The sequence below is a fragment of the Helianthus annuus genome, chromosome 16, assembly GCF_002127325.2.
Source record: "Helianthus annuus cultivar XRQ/B chromosome 16, HanXRQr2.0-SUNRISE, whole genome shotgun sequence".
NCBI classification, from domain to species: Eukaryota; Viridiplantae; Streptophyta; class Magnoliopsida; order Asterales; family Asteraceae; genus Helianthus; species Helianthus annuus.
The window spans coordinates 168,142,731-168,163,131 of record NC_035448.2 but is presented as its reverse complement, the minus strand read 5'-3'; the positions used below and the strand labels follow the sequence as shown (position 1 = coordinate 168,163,131).

The 20,401-nt window shown below is 40.7% G+C and overlaps 1 long non-coding RNA gene across 1 annotated transcript; it reads right to left on the bottom strand.

Moving 5' to 3' along the window:
* Positions 1-39: 39 nt before the first annotated feature.
* On the bottom strand, positions 40-18,628 carry LOC118487944. The gene is made up of 2 exons (XR_004882925.1): positions 18,546-18,628; positions 40-450 (listed from the first exon to the last, which is right to left on the bottom strand). It is a non-coding gene; the product is annotated as an uncharacterized LOC118487944 (long non-coding RNA).
* Positions 18,629-20,401: the final 1,773 nt, after the last annotated feature.

Sequence of the window (20,401 nt, the reverse complement as noted above, 5' to 3'; positions counted from 1 at the left end):
AAAGCATATGTGCAGACGAAACATATACAGAAGATCTTCTACAAGCAACAAGCATGGCATTTCTGAAAACTAAACAATATGTCTAGACAACTCACTGTATTCTTGTCCACAACATGGTTAAGGACATATGAAATATTAAGCAAGCTAGACAAATAAAATTTATCCATGTAAGCGGTAAGACAGAGTTAAGGACATATGAAATGGTTCGATTGGCTTGTATTCTCTAGATTGATCTGGAGGATATTGCTACTTTTGGGCACATTCTCATGTCGGCATTAGGGGTGTGAACAAACCAAGCTGCTTGTGAGCCACTCAAGATTGGCTAGCTTTTTTAGAGCTGTAGAGCGGCTAGCTAAAACCTTTAACCGAGCCTTAGGCCAAGCTTCAGGTACCAAAACATAAACTGAAGTTCGTTCAAAGAAATGACATCCTTAATTTGATTCTCCACCTCTGTCAAAAAAAAAAAAAAAAACAAAGAGAAACAAGGGTTCAGAAGATAGAGAGGCTGCTTCCGGTGAGACCCCCAGCTCCAAAACCATAACCAAGACATAAGCTTCTGAAAAAAGGTAGAAACAAATCAAAAGGTAGAAACAAAAATAATAAAGATAAACACATAAATAAATAAGTATTTGTTAGTAAAACTCCGACACATAATAGGTGAAAACCTATAAAAAGCTATTTAGCACCTCATAGAAACTGAAAAATTAAGCTCATAAGACAAGAACCAAATCAAAACCAGGCCAAACTCCTAAATGTCCTTAACCTTAATCCTACATCTCCACGAAGTTCTGTCCTCAACCATGTCCTCATAGAGGTGCAAATCTGGCAAATCTTGCCTAATCCGCTCATCCCAAGTCATTTTCAGCCTGCCTCTACTCCTCCTTCTCTCTACAATGAGTGTTTCAACTATTCTAACCGGTGTATGTTGTCTGCCTCCTCCTGACATGCCCAAACCGTCTAAATCTCCCCTCCCAAATCTTGCCTGAAATACTAGCAACCCCTAAACCATCTCCTGACATGCCCAAACCATCTCAATCTCCACGAAGTTATGTCCTCAATCTCCCATCCCTCTACAATGTGAATACTCGTGTATCATCTTTTTTTACATATTTATTTTGTTACATGCACAAAGTATGAATATAATCTTTCTTGTTTGGATTTAGTATACAAATAGATTAGTTTGTATTCCATGCACATGTGCATATTAATGTGATTTGAATTATATTTTGTAAACATATAATATCAATAGTTTTCTTTTACATGCACATGTTCATAATATGTATATAATGTGACTGTGTTCGAATTTATTGTGAAAAACACATTAGTTTACATTCTACACACGTAACCATAATATGTACCTGTGCATGCAGCAGTTGCAAGTTTAATATAAAAGAATTTTGACTGACCTTACCAGCAACCAGACAATGATTTCTTCATGCTGCAGACAGGATCAAAACACTAATAACGGAACCGCAAAGGTGTTGGATTCGAATCGATATGAATCTTGAGAGCCGGAGAGCTGCGACTGAAATAATCGAAAACACCGGAAAACCCAGTCAAGGAATGCGGTAGCCAGTGGCCTGAAACCACAGTCAAACTCTGCAGACTTGTGAAAGGGCAATTTCGTCTTTCACACAATTCTGGGAACATAGAAAGAAGCTTCAAGGCTTCTAAGTTTATGGTAAGAGACTTTGCCTTATAGAGTTGTTGGAACGTCTTCATCATCAACCCAAGTAACATAGAATGCTCCTCAATAGATCTACTATAGATCGTTTGAAAATTTACTGTATTTAATGAATTGAGATCTTTGGCTGATAACGAAAACCGAGCAATGCCGTTATACGTGAACAATGAAAGCTTTGGTGCAGAGACCACAAACTCACACGAATGATAAATACCGATCAAGTATAGACTCTCTAACTCACTTGACTTGATTATGAAAGTATCAATATCAGATAACGTACAGTCATCCAACGCAAGAGTTTTCAGATTCGGAAATCGGGAAAACAGATCAACAGACTTACTTGCATCATCATTAACAAGTTGTAACGTGAACGTAACACGTTTAATAGTTAGAGTGGTTAGAGCCGGAAAATCCCATGTCAGAGATGGACTGATTTTAAGCCCAAAATCAATGTTTAGAGAAAGGTGTTGAAGATATCGAGATCTAAGCAAAGATGAATCAAATCCGCCACGTCGTGTTAGCTTATCACCCGAGAATTCAATCTTTAGCTTCCGGGTCTTGTGCGACATTGCATAGAGTATGATCTTTTTAAGAAGCCGAAGAGTGATTGAATTTGATCGGAACGCGATGGTGGAAAGCTCCGTAACGTCATCACGCTTAGATAGAAAGCGTTGCGTGAAATTGGGGAATTTAGAGCCGCTTACCTGATCGGGAGATGGACCGATCTCGAAGTTCAAATGCGGGTGCGATTTCCATGTATTTTTCCAGCTTTGTGATAGAAGACTACTTCGAACAACAGATCGAGTATCTATGAACGAAAAAATGTGATGGATCACAGCATCTGGCAATCGGGTGATCCGATCATCGTCCGACAGTTCCCGAGCCATGCGTCTAACCTTCGATGAGTTCCTCCGAACCATTTTTTAGAGACAGATGCAACGATCCCCGATGGATTTCGTTGTTCACGAAAGAAAGAAACGCAATGTAGAATGGGTTAGGGTGTGTGTGCCTTTGTGTTGGATAAAGGATTTGGAAGAAAGTGATTTGGAGCCCTAATTCTGTATAAGCGTTTGAGTTTTGGTTTTGGGGCTGCATATTGACGATTAGCAGTTTTATTTACTTACGCTTTGTAGCTCTGGGTTCATTGAACTTGGACAAATATGGATACCGTCGGAAATGTGCATATACCATGGATTATATTTGTTGTTCAATTTTTACTCGTTACTCAATACTCACACAAATCAGTTAATAGATCATCAAATATACAAAGATGGTTAGCCTTTACTCGACTTAATCTGCTAGTATTATTGTACTCGTAACTCCTTGAACTAAAACTCACAAAGCTACCACAAATGATTAAATTTATTATACAGAACTATTTATGCATGTTCTCGTTAAGGGAAATTTGCTAAAATTTATGAATATGAATAATGTAACATGAAGAAGATATTTGAAGTTGGATTATTCTTATCTAAAATTTATGAATAATGCAACCCAGTTGTGATACGAGGCCTGTGGACCAAGAATTAGCTCAGATTCAGGCTTAAAAAGCTGCACATGACCATGCTCTTATGCGGGAAGCAGGGCTTCCACCAGGTGGGTACATATCTGCTAACCCTAAAAGGGGAGGGGTCAAAATCAAGTATTTCAGGAAGAATAACAGAGCAAAACCAGTGGTCAAGTATGGCCCTATGCTTTCAGACCTTTGAATTAAGGGGTTTGTGGAAGAAACCCAACGAATCTCAGCAAAGACAAAAACGGGTCCATTGAGATGGGCTACAGTTATTGTGGCTAACTCTAATGCCCTAAATGGTGATGAACAAAGCGACGCTGGTGAAGCCCAGGAGCATACAAGTGCAGCGAATTCAGTGCATATGGATGAGGATGAACCGGTTTTAGTCCAACCTGTCTGTTGATGGGGTTTCGGATGTGGTAAAGAGTAATGGTTTAGTCGTTAACACAGGTCCTGACTCGAGCACTGATACGAGCTCAAACCCTGCTGTCCCGGTCCCTGCTGATGCTGCTAATGGTACAATTCAGGATGCCGGGGGGTACCACATCTGCTGCTGCTACAGTTTATCTATTAACCAGAAAAGGTCTTGTTGGGATAACCATAGGGCTGGAAGTCTTTCGTATGCTCAAATGATGAAGCAAAATGAAGAAAATGAAACTGTCAAGGAGTATTTCCCGCCAATCATCACTGCAGAGGGAAAAACTAGGATCATTATCACTCAAGATGATCTTGATGTATCAAAGCCCTGAAAATATTAGATGTGTCCCCATGACCACACCAAGTATCAACTCTGGCGTCGGGATCGTCTTTGCCAAATAATCAAACTCGTCTAACAGCAGCTATCAAAACCAGACACAATCACTACCATCCACCGACTCATGTGTCACTACTCGACTACTCGTCATGACAAGGGGATCGTGGTCGACTTTTTCCAAGATCCCAACATCACCAGCACCAGCACCGCATTGCTTGATGGAAGTTTCGGAAAAAACCCTACATATCGCCACCACCTACCTCCAGAGGCGGTCACCCAAAAATTAGTTGGACTTTATCCATAACAAGCAAGGCAGTGCGGGCACTGGAGCGAGACGCGACGGTGATGTGGATCTCCAACTAACATATGGTTCAGATGCCAAGAGTTGATGAAAGGCACAGAATGAGTTTGGCTGGTAGTGATTGTTTCCTAGGACCATATATGTCAATGGGAATTAGTCAAACAAGTTCGCAAGGATAAATATGAGAACTTGAGGGCTCCAATATATAAAAATTGAATAAGAAAAAGAAAATGAAGAAGACAAAACAGTAGTTTTCCTGACCATGGATGATACACTGACGACACCCTAAGGATGAATAAGAAAATATGAGTCTCAGACTTGCATGAAAATGCCTATCGTAGCATGTGAAATTGAAAGAAAACTGTATAAAATATACAAGGCTAAAAAACAAGATAAATTAAGAAACCGGATAAAACTAGATAAACTCAAAACAAATTAATAAAGTTAGCTATTTTATATTAATCTGATAGTGTCAACTGTCAAATGCAATGGTTACACGGTGCTTAGGTCCTTCAAAGCTAAGTAGTTAATGCGGTAAAATATCAGATATCGGTCAAGGACCTATATTTGAAATATCGGTTATCGCGGTGGGATGTCGGTAATTCTAAAATCATGCTAATTTTTATATATGCAATTTAACACTAATAATTCAGTACTCTCCTGCCATCAACAAGTTAACCTTTTGCATCTTGCAAAACACTAACAATTGTAGCAAGTAGGAACTAACTAAGACATAAAACACTAACAACTAACAATTAAGACTTAAAACACTAATAGCAACAATAAGAAGAAAGACGAATGGTAGAACTAAGAAGAAAGATACCGATATTGGGAAAATCGGTGATATACGGTTATATATCGGTCAATATCGCCGATATTATCGGTACCGATATTCTGCCCCGATGTCTCGGCAAGGGACCAATAACCGATATATCACTACATAGCTTCAAAGATAGAATGTATTAAGAGTTTGGGCATTCTGGTAACTGCAGTTTTATTTCTATCGCCATCGAGGTAAAAGGCTCAAGTATGTAAGGGAAGAGAAAAGGGTCTATGTGACCACACTAACATATGATATGGTCTCAAACTACAGTTCTATTCCTCCTGTTAACAGCAGAAAATTCAAAGTTAATAATAAACAGATTGAGATAAACCAAACAGACCCAAACAATCCAAATCGACAATGATATCAACTCAATTTAGCTTCTGAAACAACCTATAGTAACCGATACATTTAAAGGGATCCTAAAATACCTCAAATGGGAATCTAGGGTTTTTGGAGAAATTATCTTTAGGAAAAGAAACCAATCGAAGCCGCAATTTAGGAAAAGAAACTGATGAAACAATGGTTAACCGGGCAGGGTTAACTCACTGGTCTCGTCAAGAAGGGTTAATCCCTTCCTCTCGAGGATCGCTGGCCGGATCACCGGTGGGTTGATCTCCTGCACAAGGAAACAAACCGTGACTCGTAACAAGGAGGATGGGGTGGGGGGTGCTCCTTGTTACCACTCCGGCGTGAGAATCAGTAGTTTGCTTGGGAAGCAAAGTAAGATAGTAGTAGTAGTGAGAGAGTTGTGAAGAGATACCTCAAACCTGGTTTGGGGTTGGTATTTATAGCCGAGGGGTGAAGGAGGAGGTGGATGGATAGACTGACGGCATGCTGGTTGAGACGACGCCACGTCAGTCTGTCGCTTCCGTAGATCTGACAGGTGACTGCCATTGGTTCCACTTGCACTGTGGTGTCAGTCCCACTTGTTGAGCGTATAGGATGCGGTGCTAGCCGCATCGCTGTCTGCGGTAACATCTGATGTTATCGCGTCTCTTGCTAGTGATCAAGAAATACGCGAGATGCGGTGCTGGCCGCATCGTCGCCTGTGGTGACTGTTGCTGTTATCCAGCTTCCTTGTATTGATAGAAGTGTTCACTGGACGCGGTGCGAGGCCGCATCGCTGTGAATACTTCCGTTTTCATACACCAGATGTGATGCTATGTCGCATCACTCTACCGTTCTCATGTTCCATGTAAGTCCTCCTTCGTTACTAGATAGATTGGATTCACCCCTTGTGTCGATGCGTTCTCGCATGGGCACAAGTAGGTTGTTAACTGGTGGGGGTTTTGATAAGGATAATGGTCACTCGCGGTCGATGCTGACGCGAGATCTGGGACCATACCCCTTCAAGTCCCCCCAGTCTAGTGTTGCTGTCACATACAAGTTGTATGTGGGAGGAGTACTGGACTATGGTGTTTAGAAGGTAGTTTGGAGTCTGGAGAAGATCCTAGACCATGTGGATGGTCTTTGCTGTTTGTAAATCAAGCTGGAGGTCTGGAAGGGTCTTTTGACGCCTCTTCCGTACCGGTGAAAATGTTTCGTCTGATGCGAAATTCTCAGCCTTTGGCTGGTTGCCACCTGTTGGTGTGCTGAACCAACTGTAGGAATTAGTTGGAGGAAGTGTACAAACTTCGAACCAATCTTTGAGATGTGGTTGAAGGTGTGCACAAACTTCGACCCAACCTTTGAAGTGGTGAATGAAGAAGAGAGCATGTTGTTCCCATGATTGGATATCTAATGATGATTCCTTTCGTGGGGTGTTCATGTTCTTCACATTAGCTCTCAAGTAACCACACGTCCTTTGCGGTTACCTCGTTGCTTGACATTGTTGGCCACGGTTGTGGGAGCAACGTTGGGCACTTGCGTCATTGTTGGCCATGTTTGGTCGAACAATGTGATTCTGGATAACGGTCAAATAAACATGATCATAGGCATGGTAATGCCCATCATTGTTTATTCTATCCAACGTACAAGTAGGGTAACAAAGTCATAAGCAGACTTGTTACCGCTTGTTCGACCGCTTGTTGTTCGACAAGGGCTATTGTGATTATTAGGGATCTCGTCCGCCTCTCTTCCTTAGGCACCTTCCTTCCCGCTCCAATACCGAGGAGTTTTCCTTGGAGTAGTTTCGTTCCTCGATGTGGAGTTAGTTGTGGCTCCACCGTAGCAACCATTTCCGGAAGCTATGGTTATGTCCGCAGTGACTCATGAGTGTCTGCGGCTTTGCATTCCCATATTCGCTCGAAACGGGTGTGTTGCTCGGATGTGGCTCTTGAAGGTTCAGGAGTCAGGGTTGCTGATGTGCGCGTGCGTACATTCCCTTCCTTCTTCACGTTAAAGAAGGTGTTCATGTACCCTCTGCGGTTGTGAACCGGACAGGAGGGATTTGAAGCTTGAAGAGAATGAAGGCAATGCGGTTTACCTGTATCTGAGATGCGGTTCAGTCCAAAGAACAACGCTGGTTCTGAGTATCTGACACACCTGAACGGGCTCGTGTGTGTCATTTCCGCATATTCCACGTGTGCTCGTGGGTAGTGCGGAAAGGTATTATACCCCCTTATAGTGTGAAGACATATATTTTGCCTATTTTTAGGGGTATGTAAAAAAAACGATATGCGGTATGGGTTATGGTGCGGGAACCAGAGAAACCGCATACCGCTTGCAATTGGATAAGGTAGTCGCTTTTTGTTACATACGTGGCTGAGCGCACGTGTGAGTTGGTGGAAGTTGTTGAGATTTTCTGGCATGTGCTGAAATGAAAGGACATTTGCACTGCCCGAGGCATTAAATGCACTGTAGCAAGGAGTGTAAACGTCTCTTATGCCAGGCGCGTGGGCGGCCACGCGCGCGTGATAACCGTCAGCGAAAACGGCGCTTGACACGTGGTGTCGCGCAATTCGTTCTTTTTGAACGTGATGATTCGTTTTCTCCCTCCGCATTAATTGCGATGGGTATATAAGGGGAAACCGTTCGTGGTTTCCCCTCACTTGTTCGAAATTTCAAAAATTTGCCGGTGAGAGAAACCTTTCCTTTGTCTTCTCCGACGATATTTGTTGAAAATTCCGGTGAGGTTGTTAGTGTACATCTTTTATATTCTTGATGGCTGAACCGTCAAATCCACACAATGTGGAGGGTGAAAACCCGGAGCCTTCATCGCCGGTGGTGGCGGAGGAAGAAGAGGGGGGAGCCGCCGGTGGTGGTTTACCGGAGTTAAAGTGGACCAAGAAGACCTTTGATCGTCTGATTCTTGATGTCCAAATGCCCCCTGAATATGGGGCCTGCTACCCATCGGAGGGTGACACCGGTGCCGATGCTCCGGCCGGTTACGTGACCATGTGGGCAGACTTTTTTGGTGACTGTAATCTCCGGTTACCTTTGACTGTTTTTGTTGTCGAGGTTTTGGAGTGGTACAAGGTCCACATTTCTCAACTGAGTCCGTTTGGTATGATCCGGATTCGAAATTTTGAATTCACCTTTCGTGCTCTTGGCATAGAGCCTACCGTTGGAGATTTCCGACGGTTTTATCAAATGACGGTGTCCTTGGGGTTCTTTTCCTTCCGTCAACGAGAGGGTAGTCCCAAACTGATAACTCCTCCCAAGGGGATGACGAAGTGGAAGATGAAGTTCTTTTACATCAAGGCTGCTGCCATTGTTGCAAATATGACGTTTCGGAATGTGACCGAGACGATCATAGCAGAGACCATTGCGGTCCCAAGTTTGAAGACGGTGGAGTGGTTTCCGCGGTTGCAGACCATTGAGTCTGTGAAGTTGAACAACACACAGTTGTGGGTGTTGCGCATGATGCTGACAAGGAGGAACAAGAAGTCAAAGCCCGTGGTGCGGGAGAAAAATAGCTTTTATCCATAATAATTAATAAGTTCTTGTTCCACCTTCAAATTCAAATATATGGATTTCTAGAGAGTTTACATTCTCATCCTATTGAACATTGATACACCGTCACACCAGGAATAATGAAAATTTTCTACCTTGAATTTACCAAGATTGATGACATGTCAAAGTTGGTATATCAATAAATATGATGAGGATTAGAAACAATCTGAAATCATAGTATTTAAAAGTGAAACAAGGATCCAAATTAGAAAGGGTCCGGCTAGTTTTTGGCGAATGTGAAGGTCGTAGGTGGCAGCTATGTGTATAGTTTGTTTGGAATCAACCTACAAGCAAGGCCGTGCAGGCACTGAAGTGCGACACGTTGGTGATGTGGATCTCTAAGTAAAATATGTTTCAGATGCCAAGAGTTGATGAAACGCACGGCATGAGTTTGGCTGGTAGTGATTGTTTCTGTGTTTTGTCAGCTGGTTTGATCATATTGTCAAAACTCATATATGCCACCGAGAATTTATCAAAACACTAATTGATAAAGTTAGCTATTATATATGAATCTAATAGTGTCAACTGTCAAATGCCATGGTTACAGGGTGCTTAGGTCCCAAGTATGTAAGGGAAGAGAAAAGATCTATGTGAGCACACTAACATATGATATGGTCTCTGTAGGTCCCTTTTCGCGGAGGATTACGAACCTAAACCTTGTTATACAAACCTGCTAGCGAGTGCGGAATCCAAGCTAGCAAGCAAACCGAGTTAGTAGCAAGTAGAGAAACAAACACACGAGTTCACCGATTAACACAACTTGTATTAATGCAATGAGGGTTCGGTTACAAGCTCAATGTTTACAGAAATGTTCTATAAACTCTCAAAGTGTGTGTGTGAGTTCTGGACAGAATGCTCTCAAGGCTCTCTATCTCTCGGATGTGCAAATGGCAGAACTTCAGAACTCAACACATGCATGGGTATATATACCCAGCTCAGCAGGTCTGCTCGAAGGATTCGATAGATGGTCCGAAGGATCATCTATCGATCACAACATGTTCGAAAGATGAGCATTGACCTCGAAGGATCATCCTTCGAGGTCTAATCAGTCGAACCATATCTTTCGTGCACCTCGAAGGATCAACAGCATCCTTCGAGGATCTATCCTTCGATCAGAACATCTTTCAACTGTTGACTAAGTCAAACCAGGAGGACGGTTGACTTTGTCAACTTACAGGACTGACAAGGACATCGTTTACATACAGACCGAATACAGACAAAGTACAGACACAAGTGCACCAACAAACTCCCCCTTGGCTGTAGCTTTGTCTTTATCTTCTATGGTTGTAGACTCGTCTCGTACTTCGACGGTCTTGGGCCTTCGAGTTATCAAAACTCTGATGTCCTTTCAAGTCTTCAAAGTCGGAGGATCTTCAAAGTCTTCACGTCTTGAAAGCAGAGAGTGTATCAACAAACTACCCGTATCATGTAGGAAGTGTGTTGACAAACTCCCCCTTAACATAAGCTCCCCCTTGAGTTATGCTCGTGAAAAGACTTTATCTTTATGAAGTGAGATCCTTGTGGTGTTGATGATGGCCAGCGGCAACTCGATCATCTTCATCTTTTGAGTGCCTTCTCGTCATGTCTTCATTCCAGAGCTTGTCATCGACCATGTTCTCCTAGCCTTTAGAATCTGCACATGCAAGAAATCTAAACGCGTAATGAGAACAACTGCTTGGAATATAGTATATAAACAAATGACACACGAATGACCATGTCATAATCAAACACCGTCCGACAGTTTGAAAGTTTAATAAGTTTGTCAATTTAAGTCTTTAACTTTCAAAACCATGCAAATTTCGACCGTTTATGAAGATTTAGTCAGTTTGGTTTTCAGTCAGGTTTCAGGTAACGAAGACTCGAGCTCCAACATCGTACGATCGAAAATAAAGTAGAAAGAAAATCTTTTTGGCTTTTATAAAGTTTATATTAAAACACGCCTAAAATCTTTTTGGTATTTTTGAAATTAAAAGACAACAAGTTAAAATCCTTTGAGTGTTATCAAACGACATCACCGCTAATGTCGTGCTGATATGCACCAAACGACGAAACTGTTTAAAAGAAATAATAAAAGTTAAGCAGTAAATAAATATATACAAACATTCTTTTTGCGAGTTTCGAGGGTAAGAGAATCATATCAGTGTACGGTCATGCCAAAACACTCTTGTTGTTCAGTTAGTTAACATTAAGATAAGCATCCTATAACAATTATCGGTATTGTTGTCCACTTAAGCTCAACTTATCAGATGTAATCATGGCGAGGGGATACGTTAAGGTATGATTTATACTTACCGACCGGTGTTCATCCACATCACGACACATTCCCGTATCAAGGTATGCACGAGAGTTCATCTTACCGGTGAGTATACCGATTATCATCTGTTTGACCGTATAAGCTGTGAGATACTCACTTATTTTGATTTGAAAACAAGCCCTTTGTGATATAATCACTTATTGATGAGGAACTTGATTTTCGTATGCATGAGGGCACAGGTGCAAGTCCGTGAACAGGTCAGTACTTCCGTACAGCAGAGAGACGAACTTGACACCCGGAAAAATGTGATATTTTTATCACTTATTTGTTTTGGACATGTGATTGTTTATCACTTATTGAGGTCGAATGCAGTATGTAATATGTACACGTATGTATAGTATCATGGAAGATCTAGACTTGCGTCCCCGTTATTTTTCGGTAAAAGATACAACCATGATACCCAGATGATAAGCAGCATAAAGACCGAATATCTCAGAACCTCGGCAATCTATCAAACGAAATTTCGGTACTAAGACCATATGCCAATGAATGGTTCCCACCTGGTCTTCAGTCGATTAAGATTTATATCACCCTGCACACTTTAAAATGATTGTGAGCCTACCGATACATCTTATATAGAGCTGCTTATCGTTTTTCATTTAAGGTTTAAAGAGGCTTGGATAGACCACTGATGTACTATCATTTTCTCTTTTGCTCGCCAGGAAACTCATTTTTGTTTTTCTATTGTTTTTGTGTTTTTGAAATTTTTCGATGTTTTTGGATTTTCAGATTTTTGGATTTACTCCCCCTAAAATCAATAAACTAAGACAAAATTTTAAAACACAAAGGTATTTACAAAAATGACTTTCCGATGTTGGTTTACTCTTGTGCTTGACCTTAATGCCGTTTACCAAAATTTAGTTTTATCAGAAAGGATTTAACAAATTTTGGAAAAATGAGTTGGCATGTCGGTAAGCGGTGCGGACCATGACAACATTGATGAGTTTCATATTGAAACAATCACTTGTGAGGTGATATCCGAGATCAACGTGTCAGGTCAAAGAGTGCTGTACGAGATAATAACAATTCACAAAGCAGTTAAAATATCGACAAGTATAGGAGAGATTAAGAATTTAAAGGCGTATCCTGCAACTGTTCCGTGCATTGCAAGGAATCTAAGCACTCTCCCAACTGGATATCCACCCGGTGTGGACTTCAAGGTCGAATTTGCAACTACTGAAAAGTCTCTTAACAGCAACAAGCTCATAAACCTCCGGGTCCGGCTGGTCTTCCACATTTCACCAGCGAAGGTCTTTGACTTTCTCTTTCAGAAACGGTGTGCGGATGTTCAATGCACTCCAAGGCATCGACACACATTTCACTTCATTCGTTCCTGAGGACCCGATCAAAAACCAGAATGACCAAATTTTCGGCACGTTCTTCATTTGGTCGAATTTTGCAACTTCATTCAGCCACATTTTCTTTTTCTTTCCTCCCTCTCCATCAAAGGCAACAATTTTTTTTTTTTTTTGTCGCCTATCTTGTGCAAGGACATCCCACTATCAACAATCCTAAGACTATCAATAGTTCCTCCTGGAACTTCCTGCACACTCATTCAGAGATTAGTTGGAGAGAGGGACCCAAGCCATTGTGGTCTTGGGTCTTCCATTTTCATCAATGACAATAACTTCTTGTCTTTGATGGTTTGTAAATTGTGATGGTCCCCCTGATTTAGTAACCGATTTAGGTTTCCAAGTCTGTTTTGTTTTACCAGTGTCTTTCTTTAATATTTTAACTTCTTGATTGTTTGAAGTTTTAGAATTTTCTGGTTTTACAGCAACAGATTGTTTTTGAACCACATCAGTTTTAATTGCCTTTTCAATTTTCTTGACCTGTTGCCTTTTCTGTTTCTTTTCCCTTTCTTTTACAAGTCGGGGATCTTGTTTTGTGGAAACAGTTGGCTTATGGTCAGTTTTGCCACGAGGATCATCAACCTTTCCTTTTAATTTATGAAGATATGGACAATTACGAATAATATGTCCAATGGTTCCACATTCAAAACATGATCTTCGTTCAACAAACCCCGAAGAATCATATGATCGTCTAGCCGATGATGTTGAACTTTGTGAACCCGAGGTACCAGGTTTTGAACTGCTTGGTTCATTTCTTTTCTCGACAATAGCTTTCTTGACAAAATCTAAGTTAGATTGGTTTTCAAACTTTTCAATTTTGTCTGTTCCCGTCGATTTCACAAAGTTAACAGTTTTCTTCTTCTTTTGATTCGGCTTCTTTTGCACTGGAGCCGGTGCTTTACCTTTGGGTTTGGTGTGATTTTGCTGTGTTGGCACTGTTGGCAATTTCTTGTTGCCAAATTGCTTTCGGATTTCAGCTTTTGGAATAGGAGGACACTGTGTAACTGTAACTTTAGGTCCTGCCTTTCCCAAGAACTTACTCGTCGAATTCTCAAAGACTTTACAGATTAAGGATTGATTAACATTCTTAATGGGAAAATCTTTGTCTGAGTAAATTTTATCATCACCAACTAGAGTGTACAGCAAATTCACACTCTCCGACTCCTTCTCAGACGAGGACTCAGTTGCAACAGTCTTAGCGGGTTTGACAGGGGGATGACATAGAATGTGATTCTCAAGAGGTATGTCCTCATTTTTGACTACCGCATCAGACTTTGCTGGGACAGTATCATCAGATTCATCATCAGACGAATCAGCATCCTCAATCACAACTGGAGGATCTTGATTCTGTTCAGCACTCACAAATGTATCTGCTGACACATCTGAATCTGAGGATACTTCCTTTTGGTATCCGAGTCCTGCAGCGAACTCCTTAACATCTAGAGGCACGGAAGGTTCAAAGAAAACCCTGTCCTCTTCATCAGGCATGGCATCATAATTGTGTCTGACTGGTGGTGGACATTTTTTGTATCCTATGCATGTGACATCCCGTTTTTCTTTCTGAACGTCAATGATGTGATCCAACACATAGCTAGAGCTCAAATAACTGTCTAGCTTAAGCTGGATCGCATCACTTTCAGTTTTGACACAAGCCATTTCCTTTTGCATCATCTCAAGGCGAGATATATACAAATTAATGTCCGTTTGTTTTCTGGAAACCATTTTAGTCAATTCAGTTTTATCTTTCTTTAAAGTCTCAATCATTGACTTAAATTCTTTTTCATGGTTTTCATAAAACATATTGGCTTCTGTGCATTTTGAAAGATCCACAGTCAACTTCTGATTGTGGATGAATGTCACATCATATTTTTCTTGCAAAGCCTCGTGTTTGCTTTGCAATGCACACCACTCAGCATTCAAGGAACCATGTTTGTCTTGCAAGTCAAACAAACTAGCTTGTATAGCATCATGTTTGGCTTGCAACTCAGACATGTTTGCCTCTAACTCAGCACATTTAGCCTGCAAGCTATCACAGTTATCACAGTTTACAGCAATGGGTTCATCGACACATACCTGACTTGAAGAACTGTCGACATTAGCCATAAAGGCTGAATGGAGAGAAGACGAAGTACAAGCAGCTTGATCCATCAGAACAGATCTTCTTTGAGTTTCTGCTGCAGCTTCCTCCAAAAGTTCATCAAAGTCAACATCATTCGAAACATTAAATGTCTCACCCACATGATCATCACCTGACCCAGATGAATCTTCATCAACACTCCTGCTGTACCCAGAAGAGTCTTCATCCTCAGAAGATTCACCACCACTGGCGGAAGATTCTCCACCACTGGTGTTAACTACATCCTTCACAACTCTAGCAAAGCAAGCTGTACCATTAGGAGCATCACCACCAAACTGGATTGACCAGTCACAACCTTCATCCATCTGAACTACAAGTGCCCGGTTGGCTTGATTGTTGACAGGCACTAATGTACGTTCATTATTTCTGTTCTGGTTCTGCTGGTTGCCCTGGTTTCTGAAGGGGTTCTGGTTTCCATGCTGTGCTGGCTTTGCACATTCCCTCTTGAAGTGACCCCGTTCACCACAGTTGAAGCACTTTACAGCTTGTTTATCGAACCCATACTTGGTGTCTCTCTTACTTTCCAAGCTGGTTCTTCCAGTACTTTCCATCCAATCCTTTGCTCTTCTTACAGCACTTGCAAAGGCCCACTTGATATCCATCAAGTCCATCTCTTCTTTATCTATCTGCCGATAGTCTTCCTGTGTCAGATTAATGTTGCCAATCTGACCTTCTATCAACCCACAGTACGCGCTCACTATAGTGTTAAGTAGCTCCATGTGTTCCTTGGCTACTTCTACACTGACTTTGGAGAAGCTTGAAGTGTCGAGCTGTACTGTATTTGGCTTTGATTGTTGACCAGCAGATGATGTTCCTCCATAACATGCACGTTGTTGTTGAGCAGGAGGAGGTGGAGGTGGTTGGATTGGATTTCCAAATATGTCTGTGGTGGGAGGTGGCTTAACAGGAACTTGTATTGGATTGCCAAAACAATCTGTACTTGTCACAAACGCCGTTTGAATTGGAGCATGTGAACCAGTTCTTGCAGACGAAGAGCTGGAAGTTCCATAATACACTTCTGGATTCTGTGGCAATGGAACTCTCTTCGCCTTCAATGTTTCCTCCTGATCCTTGTTTTCCAAAAGCTGCACGAAGTCGTTAAAACTTGTAGTTCTCAACGCTCCGTTATACTTAAGGATTTCCAAGAAACTACTCCATTGAGGAGGTAAGGCATCAGCAAACTTCTTTACCACCTCTGCTTGAGTTGTTGTAACTCCAAAATTGTTCAACTCAGTAAGCAGATGATAGAAACGACTTTTCATGTCTCCCAGAGACTCCTTATCCATGCAAGCGAAGCTGTCAAATTCTTTCTTGAGTAGATCATGACGCAGCTGACGTGTTGCTTCATTCCCTACTCCTCTTGTTTTCAACCCGTCCCACAACTTCTTAGTTGTCTTGAAGCTGACGAACTGGTGATAAATATCCTTGCTCAAAGCCTGGGTGAGAATGGCGTATGCTTTCTTTTCCAGATCATACGTTTTCTTTTTATCTTCTGGAAGATCAGCAAATGATGCAGTCTCTGAAGCAACAACCTCTATGGCTTGATCGAAATCTGTGGTGAAACGTATCCACAGTTCCGTATTTTGACCAAGAACATATGTTTTAAACCTCTCAGCCCATCCTGGATATTCATTCAAACTCATCAGTTTTGGGGGTCGATTCAAACTTCCTGTTTCGCTTTCGCTTAATAAGATACTTTGTACACTCGGAGTTTGACCCGTTACTAATGCCCATTGATTTGATGGTAAAGCATTTGCTTGTGAAGATGTAGATACTGGAGATTCGGCCCATGATGGTGATAGACTTGTACACGTGTATTTTCCACTATCAGGAGCCGGTGTACCCCACCATGAAGGAGTAACTCCTGAACTTGTATATTTACCACTATCTGGAGCAGGATTCCACCAATTCGGATTCATGATTGATAAGCAAAATAAATGCTAAGTGAATAATCCGAGAGATCACACAGCCGAACGATCCTGTTCGAAAGATCTGAAATCACAGAAACTTGTTAACAATAAACAGACCACAATCGAAAGATCAACTACTGTTCGAAGGATCAACAGTACTCGAAAGATTACTGTTGAGTCTTGAACAATAATTTCGAAAGATTCAAGAACTCGAAGGATTCCCTTTTGAAAGATCCTTATCTTTCGAGTCAAATCCCTATCTTTCGGACACTTATCTTTCGAATAGCTAACTTCCGAAGGATCACACTTGTTCGAATGATCAACAGTGTTCGAAGGATCACTGTTGACTTTCGAGCACTGGCTTCGAAAGACTCAAAATCTCGAAAGATTCACACTTGAAAGATCCTTATCTTTCGAGATAAAACAACTATCTTTCGAAACGATTCCCTGATCGAAAGATATGTTTCGAACTTCGAAGGACTACTCGAAAGATGTTTATCTATCGAGCTGTCACTGATCGAAGGATTGTCTTTCGATGTCGAAGGATATCTTTCGATGTCGAAGGATATCTTTCGAATGAGCACTGACACACTGACACAGATATGACGGGTTGGTGAAAAGGTGATTGGTTGGTAAGTCAACTTTCGGCAAAAGGGTATGGCAGGCTGACAACAATCTTACCAACCAGGATTTGAAATAAACTATGCCAAAAATGGATAATCTTATCTTCAAACCAGTCACCGGAAGTTTAACCGGAGCTTTCGCCGGAAAACACAAAGTTACTCAAAAACAAGTTTTCAAGTTACCCAACCTCACTTTAAACACTCCCGGTTAGTTTAGACACGTTTTTACTCAAAGAAAATGCAAGAAACCAAGTAAAAACAGGTGCAAAACCAAGTGTTTCAACACACCAAAACTTGTAAAAAACCCGGTTTTAAACAAGGTAAAGAGCCAAGCTCTGATACCACTTGTAGGTCCCTTTTCGCGGAGGATTACGAACCTAAACCTTGTTATACAAACCTGCTAGCGAGTGCGGAATCCAAGCTAGCAAGCAAACCGAGTTAGTAGCAAGTAGAGAAACAAACACACGAGTTCACCGATTAACACAACTTGTATTAATGCAATGAGGGTTCGGTTACAAGCTCAATGTTTACAGAAATGTTCTATAAACTCTCAAAGTGTGTGTGTGAGTTCTGGACAGAATGCTCTCAAGGCTCTCTATCTCTCGGATGTGCAAATGGCAGAACTTCAGAACTAACTCACACATACACTGCATGGGTATATATACCCATACACAGCAGGTCTGCTCGAAGGATTCGAAAGATGGTCCGAAGGATCATCTTTCGGATACAATGCTTTCGAAGGATCAGGAAGGACCTCGAAGGATCATCCTTCGAGGACCATCAGTCGAAGCATATCTTTCGAGGTGATCGAAGGATCTACATTATCCTTCGATCACTCAACCTTCGAGCCAGACAACTTCCAACAAGTTTACTTACTGTTGACTGAGTCAAACCAGGAGGACGGTTGACTTGGTCAACTTACATGACTTACAAGGACATCGTTTACATCGTGACCGAATACAGACAAAGTACAGACACAAGTGCACCAACAGTCTCAAACTACAGTTCTATTCCTCCTATTAACAACAGAAAATTCAAAGTTAATAATAAACAGATTGAGATAAACCAAACAGACCCAAACAATCCAAATCGGCAATGATATCAACTCAATTTAGCTTCTGAAACCACCTATACCGATACATTTATAAGTACCTCAATTGGGAATCTAGGGGTTTTGGAGAAATAATCTTTTGGAAAAGGAACCAATCGAAGCCACAATGTATGAAAAGAAACTTACAAGAAATTATGTGTTACTTAAGAAATAATCTTTGGCAGCATGTATCATCTCTTTTGCTTCCAATTGCTGTGATTACACCAAAAAAACTGTTGGAACAATAATCAAATGCGTCACCTTAATTGGGAATCATAGCATTCGAGTGGGTTGTTGTGTTGCGATCAAATCAAGAAAAAAAATCACCGGCAGATGGAAAAGGAGTGTAAAGTGTTGGTGGCCGGAGATTCATTGGCAGGCAATGTTTTAAAATTCGGTATTTTACACACACTGTACCGGGTTGGGCTCGTCAGACGTTTAAAATTCGGTGTAAACCTTGTGTAAAATTTCGGGCTTTCAAAATTATTTTCTTTTGGAAGTAATTTGTTAACCGATACTTAAACGTAATCCGTTTAACGCGACGTACACTCCGGAACAAGGACATAAGCCACACATACCCTAAATACCCTTTACATAACTTAGAAATAAGTTTCGAAGGGTTAGGAATGACAAAAACACGCTTATTCAAGTTCAGGGACTATTTCCGACAAACTACGAAAGTCTGTCGATTCTCGTATTTCAAAGTACGAACCTCACACACGAATCCAAATATTTTTGTACTCAATAAAATCTTATATTTTATTGAGGAGAATGAAAAAATATCATTCGTTGCGAAATTTGGATCATTTTCGTGATCGTTAAAGCGTTTTACGTATTTTTACGAAACACACAACCATACAACCGAACGAACCGACATCCACGACATTTCCGGACATAATTCAAGTCACTTACGCTTTATATATATCAATAACCGATATCTCGGCAAGGGACCAATAACCGATATATATCAGGATCTTAACTACAAAGCTTCAATGATAAAATGTGTTGAGTTTGGGCATTCTGGTAACTGCAGTTTTATTTCTATCGCCATCGAGGTAAAAGGCTCAAAGTTAATAATAAACAGATTGAGATAAACCAAACAGGCCCAAACAATCCAAATCGACAATGATATCAACTCAATTTAGCTTCTGAAACAACCTATAGTAACCGATACATTTAAAGGGATCCTAAAATACCTCAAATGGGAATCTAGGGTTTTTGGAGAAATTATCTTTAGGAAAAGAAACCAATCGAAGCCGCAATTTAGGAAAAGAAACTTACAAGAAATTATCTTTTGCTGCATTGATCATCTCTTTTGCTTCCAATTGCTGTGATTACACAAAAAACTGTTTGAACAAGAATCGAATACGGTACCTGAAGATACGAATAGGGTGGCAGGAGAAGCAGTCTCATGGGTGGATATTCAGATATTCCTGTTCGTTTGTTAAGAAAATGCAGAAGCTTGTAAATTGTTCACAAACAATTGTAGAAGAAATTTGTGTTTGTGTTTGTGTTCGTTCGTTCGGTAAGGAATTTTAGTTGTTTGTAAACACCGGTTAAAACACACGAACACAAACGAACATTAGACGTGGAAAAAAGAAAAGAAAAAGAAGCACCATTAACATTGAACATCCGAGACAAGTAGTTAAGCAGAACCATTAAAAGATAAATCAAGAATTTAAGATACAAGAACTCTACTACGAACACCATAAATCAAGTTTAGCTAACTTAAACACAATTATTTAAAGTTGCTTAGATATATCCCATAAAATGTCTTTAGTGTCCGACTAATTCATATGTTTAGATAACAATTTACATTTTACTATTTTTTTAATATATTTATTTATTAACTAATGTTGGAGGGGGGGGGGAGGGATTAGGGAAAGTAAAACTTAAGAGTGAAAGTGAAATATTAAAAAACATTAATTTTTGAACAAATTAACATAAATAGACGAACACGAAGGCAAGTAAACAAATGAACATGAACGAACATATTACCGAAC